Here is a 9484-nt window from a genome sequence, read left to right on the forward strand (position 1 = left end):
GTATAGACATTGTGAAAGGTACATGGGTGGGTGCTGAATTTTTGGTATTACTTTGAATATTCTTGGGTTGTGTTGGAATCCTTTTGAGGATTGCTTAGAAGCCTCGTTAGTGTGGGTCCTTCAGCCTGGGGCTAATCTGGCCACATTGCTGACACACTACCCTGCTGCAGCCTCCACGATGCCCTTTGAATTAGGAGGTCTTTCCACTCTGGCTTGTGGGAACACGAACAATCCCAGCCCTGTTCGAGCTCCTCCGGATGTTCTGCCTCCTCCTTTCTAGTGGTTCTTTTCCCCTCAGGTAATTTCTTCATAGGCATGCGTAGATCAGTGCTCAGCCACAGTTCTCTGGGTGGGTCTCCCTCTCGCCTTCTCTCACCCCATCTCTTTCTCTCCTCCCCCATCTCTTTCTCTCCTTCCCCATCTCTTTCTCTCTCTGTAGCTCCCTCTTCTCTTGTACTCAGCCCTGAAAATTCTGGTTGCCTTGGCTTCCCCCAACTTATAACTCAGTCTCTGCCACAGCAAGACCCCGCCTTATCTGGGTACCCCCTCTCAGGCTCTGGCCTGGAGCTCCTCTCCAGACAGTAGCCAGGGGCTGGAAGGTCTCTCCTCATTAGTTTCTCCTCTCTCAGTAACTGCTGCCCAATTCTGACCACTGTCCCATGTCTCAAAAGACATTTTTGCATATATTTTGTCCTGCTTTCTAGTTGTTTAAGGTGAGAGAGTAAATCTGGACCAGTTATTCTGTCGTGGCTCAAAGTGGAAGTCTTAGTTTTTGTTTAACTACAAATGCTTTTGTTTTACTCTCATTCTTGAAAGGTATATCATGGGATGAACAGTTCTTGTTGAAAGCTGTTTCCTCCCAGGCATTTGAGAGCTCTGCTTCTCACGGCTTCCCCTATTGCTGTTTAGGTGTTGGTTTCAGTGCCGTTCAACAGTTACTCATTCTTCTCTCCAGTTGCTTTTATAATCTTTGTCTTTGAGAATCTCCAGTTACAACAGGTGTGTCCAGATGTGGTTTTCTTCAAACACACTCTGCTTAGATTCTCTGAAGCTTCAGAGTCTGAGAAATGGTGCCTTTCCATTCACATCTCTTCCCTATTACCTTGGCCCATTTAATCCACTTTTTTTCCTCCTAGAGCCCCAGTTAGGCCACGTGGGGCCTTTTTACTCCATCACAATGCTAACCACTAAAGAGAACTTATTTTTCACGCTTTGTCTGTGTTGCACTCTGGGTGACTTCTTCAAATATATCTTCCAGTTCGCTAATTTTATATGTATTTGCATCTAATTTGCTGCTTAGCCTATTCATTGTTTTCAAATTCATTTATTCTTTTTTATTCCTCAGATGTTTCTCATATCTGCCTCCTCAATTCTGACAGTGTGGCAGGGTGCGGTGGCTCACACCTTTAATTCCAACTTTGGGAGGCTGTGGCGGGTGGATCAACTGAGGTCAGCAGTTCGAGACCAGCCTGGCCAACATGGTGAAACCCCATCTCTGCTAAAAACACAAAAATTAGGCAGCCGTGGTGGCACGTGCCTGTAATCCCAGCTACACAGGAGGGTGCAGGAGGCTGAGGCAGGAGAATCGCTTGAACCCAGGAGGTGGAGGTTGCAGTGAGCCCAGATCGCGCCATTGCACTCCAGCCTGGCGACAGAGTGAGACTCCATCTAAAAACAAAACAAAACAAAACAGTTCTGATGGTGTCCCGTCCACTTATTTTTAACGCCACGTTTTAGTTCTTTAAACACACGGGTCACGATACTCCCAGGCCCAGGTTGGGCCGCTCTCTTCCTCGTCTCCCCTTGAGGCCGGGGACGTGCAGGAGTGGGGCCTTCGCACGGAGTTCTCCAGCGGACTTCTTCCTTTCTTGCCTTTCCGTTGTTTTTTTTTTTTTTAATTTTTAATTTTCCCGTTCCACCCAGACCCCTCTGGGGCGCGAGGAAGGTCCCCGGGCTGCGGGTCCCGCGCCGGCCCGGCCGCGCTTCTAAGGCAGGACTGCCGCGTGTCGGTCACGGCGTCGCGTATTCTCCGCGGGACGGACGTGTCTTCAGGTCCAACCCGCCCGGTGGGAAGCGCAGACACTGATTTTCCAGAAAAAGTCCTCCTTCCGTTTCCCGCACTGGTAGGAAAGCTGGGGAGAGAGAAGGAGTCTCACCGTCCTGGACCAGTCGGAACCACAGAGGCCGCTCCGGGTCCGGGGGCGACTTCCGAGTGGGGGAAGGAGGCCGGAGGGCGCGCGGCCGAGCCCAGACCCAGCAGAGCGCGCGGCCGCCCGCTCCCAGGTTTTCCTCCATCTCGGCCCCGGCCGCCTCTGAGGTTCTGGACCAAGCCCAGTGCCCGCTGCCCGCAGAAGGCCTCACTCTGGAGCCGGCGGGGAGGGCGGGGACGCGGCTGTCGAGAGCTCCGTGCCCGCCCCGGGAGTTCGAAGGGTGCTGGGGCCGAGGGGAAGGCTCTGGTCCGCGGCGTCAGCGGCGGCTCCCAGACGACCTAGGACTGCAAAGGGCCCAGGACGGGGGGCGGGGCGGGGCGGAGACATGAAGGGGCGGGGCTGGGGCGGGGCTGACGCAGGAGGGGCGGGGCTGAGGCAGGAGGGGCGGGGCAGAGCCTGAGACACCCCGCCCCGCCCCCCACCTCCACCTCGAGCCCGCCCCTCTCCCAGGCTCCTGCTCCAGGGCGAACCCGGGGGTCCTCTCCCATGGCTCTGTGGGGGACCCCGGGGAGGTCGCCCTGGCACGGGACACTGTCGCGGGGTAGGACCCGAGAGGGTCTGGGGCGGTCAGGCTTCATCCTGAGCACCGCCCGGGTGCAGGGAGCGCTGGGTGCTGGGTAAGCGCGCGCCTGCGGGAGAGGCGGAGGCGGAGGCGGGGGCGGGGGCGGCAGGGAGCCCCGGGGCACCCACGGCCGGCGAGGCGGCGGCTTCCACTAGCAGGGAGCGGGGGTTTCGCGCAGGGGACGGCGCCCGGCTTGAAGTTTAGGAAATTCCGGTGTCCCGCCCGCGCAAGAGGCGCTGGAGCATTTCCAGGTCGTCATAGGGCGGGGCCGCGTGGGGACCCCGGGGCAGATGCGCACCAAGCCTGGGACGCGCCTCCCAGGCCCTGCCCGAGAAACCCTTGCATGCGCGGGCACACACACACAGATACACACAACACTCCATATGGACACACACACACAGAGATACACATAACACTCCATATGGACACCCACACACACTCCACATAGACACACAACACTCCACATGGACACACACATAGATACCACTCCACATAAGACAAACACACAGATACATACCACTCCACATAGGCACACACACACATACACAGGTACACACAACACTCCATATGGACACACACACAGAGATACATACTACACATAGACACACACCATGCACAAACCACAGACACATGCAACACTCCACAGACATACACACAGATACACAGATACACCACGCCACAGACACACCATCACACCACACACACAAAACACGTCACATAGAGACACACCACACACACCACACACATACAAGATGCCACATAGATACACCGCACACACACCTCATAGACACACAAACCATGCACACCATGCACAAACCACACACACGCATACATACCCACAACACACCACATACACACCATGCATACCACACCCACACTCCACATAGACACACAAACCACGCACACATATATACACACAACACGCCACATGCACAAATCACGCACAAACCACACACACAACAGGCCACATAGACACACACACCACGCACACCACACAAAACACTCCACATCGACACATAAATCACGCACAAACCACACACACACAACATGCCACATAGGCACACACACCATGCACACCACACACACAAAACACTCCACGTCGACACACAAATCACACACAAACCACACACACACAAAACACTCCACATAGATACACACACCATGCACACCACCCACACACAAAAAAACACACCACATAGACGTGTTAGGTAGTTAGACACACATCAGCAGCTGGGAGAGGGTAAAAAGGAGAACAGAGAAGCTGTCATTAAGCCCCTGGCCCACCTAAGTTCAGCCCCGAGCCCGCCCTGACTCCACCATGAGGGACGGAGTTTGAAGTGAAACCTGTGGCCAGCATGTCCTGTGGAAGGGGACACCAGGGCACAGGTGGAAATCCCTGGAGCAGCATGTGCCCAGTGACCTAAAACTGTAATAACATTTACATGTGGCCCCCCCACACCGGGCTTTTCTTAATGAATTATGGGTAAAAATACGCACAGTTTAATTTTAGCTGTGTCACCATAAGCTGCCAAATGACATCAACCTGTCACTCAGGCAGCCCAAACCTCAGCTCCTTCTCACACCCCATAGAAGCACCTTGAGCTCTGTAACCAGGTGCTGACGTCACTTCTCAGAAATCAGCCTGCACATCCTCTGAGACAGTATTACAGGAAATTTCAGTCAACCTTGTTTTAAGCTTACATTTTGGTGTTTGCAGTTCTTTGCTCACTGTCACAAGAACCCAGATTGCTGGTTCAGAGCTCTGGCTCTGTGGATCTCGTCGGTTAAAAAATCCATCCGAACACAGAATTCTCGGTAACACACACACAACACACCACGTGGACATACAACACACACATGCACAAGGATGTTCACGATGACAGTGCTTGCAATAGAAAAAAACAATGCGTCCACATTTCCGTCAGTCAACCGTGGCCCGCCTATGGCCACCCGTCCATAGGGTCTGGATGAGGTCAAACGGGGGCCCCGTCAATAGCACAAGAAAATCATCAGCCGATTTTGCTTGGGAACAAGGGTGCAAAAATCTAAACTTACAGAAATCACTACACAAATCTGACAGTGATTTAAAGATAACACCCGGTGATCAGATAGGAGTGCAGGAGTGCAGAGCGGGCTGACAGGGAAACCTGCGCCTGTTGAGGCAGGAAAATTGGGTCTGGAGGCAGGGAGCATAAGGCAGTTCACACTTCAGCTACCACAGGAAATATCCTCTCCATAGGGCATGGGCCAAGTAAATGACTTTGTAACTTCACTTCATCCTCTCCAGTTACATAGGGTGTACCCCCAAGAAGCCCCATGGCGCCATCACTCCACGGCCCCATCACCCCACGGCCCCATCACCCCACGGCCCCGTCGCCCCACAGCCCCGTCGCCCCACGGCCCCGTCGCCCCACAGTCCCATCACCCCATGGCGCCGTCATTTGAGCACTGGCGGCTGCTCTGCCCTGGGATGCGCCTGTCACATGCAGTGATTTAAACATCAGTGAGGTGATTGATTCAAATACTGCGTACTCTTGCTAGTATTTTCCTTGCATGCTGATATGGTTTGGCTGTGTCCCCACCTAAATCTCAACTTGAATTGTATCTCCCAGAATTCCCACGTGTTGTGGGAGGGACCCAGGGGGAGGTAATTGAATCATGGGGACCGGTCTTTCCTGTGCTATTCTCGCCAGAGTGAATAAATCTCACGAGATCTGATGGGCCTATCAGGGGTTTCTGCTTTTGCTTCTTCCTCATTTTCTCTTGCTGCCGCCATGATTCTGAGGCCTCCCCAGCCATGTGGAACTGTAAGTCCAATTAAACCTTTTTTTCTTCCCAATCTCGGGTATGTCTTTGTCAGCGGCATGAAAAGGGACTAATACACATGCTTTATTGGTGACCAGGAGATGTTTTAAATTTTTCTATATGATTGTGGATTTCTCTTCTTCTTTCTTGGACTCTGCAACTTTGTTTTCTGTAGTTTGAGGCTGGCATCTTCCCGTGGGCTGGGCCCCATGCCACCAGCTGACCCTGGTCTGCTGAGCTCCTTGCCCGTGGTTCCTCTGCTTGGTGTTAATGCAGCCACCCCAGCTTTCCAGACCTCCCTTTCCATTTATCTTTCTGTGGCCTTACATTGAGGGTGTGTCTCCTGCAGGATCCAGTGTATCTTTATCTTTGAATTGAACTTTCTGGTTCTTTTGTTTTGATTCCATTATCTGCGTTTGAATTCTGGCATTATGAATTGTTTTCTGTTTTTCCTACTTGTTCCCTGTTCCTTCTTCTCTCTCCTCGTGGCTTCGATTATTTTTTATTCCATGTTTATCCTCTCTTAGCCTGCCAGTTATGAATTACTGTTCATTCAGTAGTTATCCATGTTAAAGTCCAGTGTAAATTCTTCCTGCTATCTCTTACCAGACCACCAAAGATGTACATCACCCCTTTATTCCATCCCACCCTTTGTTCTGTTGTTCTTATGTATTTTAACTCTACTTGCATGTCAAACTCTGGAAATCACTATTGTTATTATTTTCTTTTTCATTTTTTCGGGTCTTGCTCTGTCACCCAGGCTGGAGTGCAGTGGCACCGTCACAGCTCACTGCAGTCTCCAACTCCCAGGCTCTACCAATCCTCCCACCTCAGCCTCCCCAGTAGCCAGTACTACAGGCATACACAACCATGCAGTCTAATTTTTTAAAATTTTTGGTAGAGACAGTGTCTTGCTGTGTTGCCCAGGCTGGTCTCAAACTCCTGGGCTCAAGTGATCCTCCTGCCTCTGCCTCCTAAAGTGCTGAAATTGCAGGTGTGAGCCCCCGTGCCGGACACATTATCATTATTTTCTACCATGTGTGCGTCTGTTTATTCACTTCCCTTTCCCGGGTCTGCGTTCCTTCCTTTATCCCCAAGCTCCCACCCTACCCTGGGGGGTCATTTCCTTTCCACCCTAAGAGCCCCTCATCATGGGTGCCGGTCTCTGGGTGGCCACTCCCCGGCCCGTCCGGGGTCACCTCCCTCCCACTCCCCTGCCTGCCTGGGGCCACCTCCCTCCACTCCGCTGCTCATCCAGGGTCACCTTCTCCACTCCCTTGCCTGCCTGGGGTCACCTCCCTCCCACTCCCCTGCCTGCCTGGGGCCACCTCCCTCCACTCCTCTGCAGCTTCTCTGCATTGCTTCTTCTCCTTCACCTTTTTTGGTTGATTTTCATCTTGTACCCTTGGCATTTTTGGTTGAGTGACAGATGTTCATAGGACAGGTCTCAGGCCACCAGTGGTGCCGTCTCCAGGGAGCCGAGTGGCGCTCGCTCCTGTGGTCACCCAGGGAGGGAGGCCCTTGTGACCCAATTGCAGACTCTGGGAGGGTGGGGTCAGGCTGATTCCCCTTCAGGGTTCCCACCAACAGCTGAGGGGCTTCTTGGGGCCCCTTTTTTTCCTTTGGCCCCATGAGTGCCGAGAGCTGAGTCCGGCTCCCATGGCTCAGCTCCCCAGTTATTGGTCAGCCCGGATCCACGCCGCCCCAAGCATCAGCCCATCATCCTTACTTTCCCCGTCTTTCAGACCTTGGCCCCCAAAATTGTCACTGCTTTAGGAGTTCTTCATTGATTTCGAACAGACATTTTAAGATAGTTTTTTCTAGCTTGTGTTGTGTTTTTAATGGGAGAGTTGGTCAGCGTCTGCTAGAACAGAGCTACGTCTATGGAACCGTAGACTTGTTCGTGCTTTATTGTAAGTTTCAGTCGCTCCTGTGTGCATGTGTGCATGTGCCTGGTGTGTGTGTCTTTGCATGTGTGTGCTCACATATACACATGCGTCTGCACATGTGCATCTGTGCATGTGTCCGTCTGTCTGCATGTATCTGTGCATGTGTGTGTGCACATGTGCATGTGTGTGATCTGAGGCATCTTCCCATGACTGCTGCTTTCTGCTCCAGTTGCTCCTGGCTGAGCATCAGTGCACCCCCTCAGCACCAGGACACCACTCCAGAGACTTCTGAGCAGAGGCTGACAGCGCAGGGGGGCTTACTAGCTGCCTTTCATGCTGGCCGTGGTGGGTGAGCTGTCCAGCTCTCCTCTCCCAGATCTTCCAGGGGCCAGCAGGCTTCCTCTAACCACAGGGCCTGGGGGCACTTCAGTCTACCAGGGCAGATGCTTGCCAGGCCCATGGGGACCAGCAGGCTCCCGCAGGCCCTCCCAAAGCCACATGCAGCAGTGCGGCTGGCAAGCCCCACTTGGGGGAGACCCTGCTGTTGCCGGCCAGGCCTGTGGGACAAGTACAGTCTGACATCTTTGCCGATGGCCTGGAGATGAGCACCCCCTGCTCTCTCCTCGATGTTGCAGCAGAACCCACGCGTAGAGAGGGTTGGGGCGAGGAGTCCAGGCAGACCCCCGGGATTTTCCTGCCATATTGCACAAGCGTTCATGCGTTCATTTAATCTTGCTTTTTTAGGCAATACTTTAAAGACACAAAGTCTCAACAACCATCTTCCGCTTGACGAGACAGATCATTCTAATTTGAGCAGAAGCTACTATGTCCTGCCCTTTGAACGCGGCGGCCCGGAAAGCTGACAAGGACACACTGTGTATTTCCATTCCAATTCTGGGAGTGCTCTGAGGCCTCTGGGGGAGAAGGACCCATGAAATATTCAAAACATAAGTGAATAAAATATCTAGGTGCTAGATATGGGCCAGGAAGAGCCCTTGGCCCTGCAAAGTGTGTGTGATGGTGAGAAGCTACCAGAAGAGATGGTCCCTGTTCTTGGTTCATTCCTTGGACATTTATCAAGCTGACGAATGTAGCAGAGGTGCTTCAGTCGGCTGTAATTCCACAGGTGGAGTGCTGGCTGGAGAGTTACCTGGGGCTGTCACACTGCATGGGCTCCGGGACACTGTGGCTGCCCTTATGTGGTGTCCCCAGAGGGCCCTGCAGGTGTCACACCGCTGCTCCACACTGCCACCTGCTGTCAGCACCTGTGCAACGTATCCAGGTCTCTGGGGGCTAGAATGAAAAACATGCATCTCGTAACCAATGAAATCAGGCTTGTCCTGAAGACCTCGTGCATTCATCCATTCTCACACTGCTATAAAGACATACCTAAGACTGGGCACTTCATGAAGAAAAGAGGTTTAATTGGCTCACAGTTCTGCAGGCTTTACAGGAAGCATAGCAGCTTCCACTTCTAGGGAGGCCTCAGGAAACTTATAGTCATGGTGGAAGGTGAAGGCGGGACAAGGCGTCTCACATGGTGGGAGCAGTAGAGAGAGAAAAAGAGGGGGTGCCGCACACTTTGAAACAACCAGATCTAACGATAACTTACTATCATGAGAACAGCACCAAGAAGCTGGCGCTAACCCACTTGTGAAGGACCACCACCATGATCCAATCCCTTCCCACCAGGTCCCACTTCCAATGTTGGGGATTACACTTCACGGTGAGATTTGTGCAGAGAGGACACAGGTCCAAACCATATCACCTGCTGTCTTTTTATTTATTTATTTATTTATTTATTTATTTATTTATTAAGACAGAGTTGCTTCGTCACCCAGGCTGGAGTGCAGTGGCGCGATCTCGGCTCACTGCAAGCTCCGCCTCCCAGGTTCGCACCATTCTCCTGCCTCAGCCTCCCGAGTAGCTGGGACTACAGGCGCCTGCCACCACACCCAGCTAATTTTTTGTATTTTTAGTAGAGACGGGGTTTCACCATGTTAGCCAGGATGGTCTCC

The 9484-nt window shown here is 52.8% G+C and overlaps 1 long non-coding RNA gene across 1 annotated transcript; it reads left to right on the plus strand.

Annotated features, from left to right (window-relative positions):
• The first annotated feature begins 5439 nt into the window (after nucleotides 1–5439).
• On the plus strand, nucleotides 5440–8449 carry LOC107970192 (uncharacterized). Its single transcript, XR_001712572.3, has 2 exons — nucleotides 5440–5579; nucleotides 8211–8449. It is a non-coding gene; the product is annotated as an uncharacterized LOC107970192 (long non-coding RNA).
• Nucleotides 8450–9484: the final 1035 nt, after the last annotated feature.

This window comes from Pan troglodytes, chromosome 22, assembly GCF_028858775.2.
Source record: "Pan troglodytes isolate AG18354 chromosome 22, NHGRI_mPanTro3-v2.0_pri, whole genome shotgun sequence".
Taxonomy (NCBI): Eukaryota; Metazoa; Chordata; class Mammalia; order Primates; family Hominidae; genus Pan; species Pan troglodytes.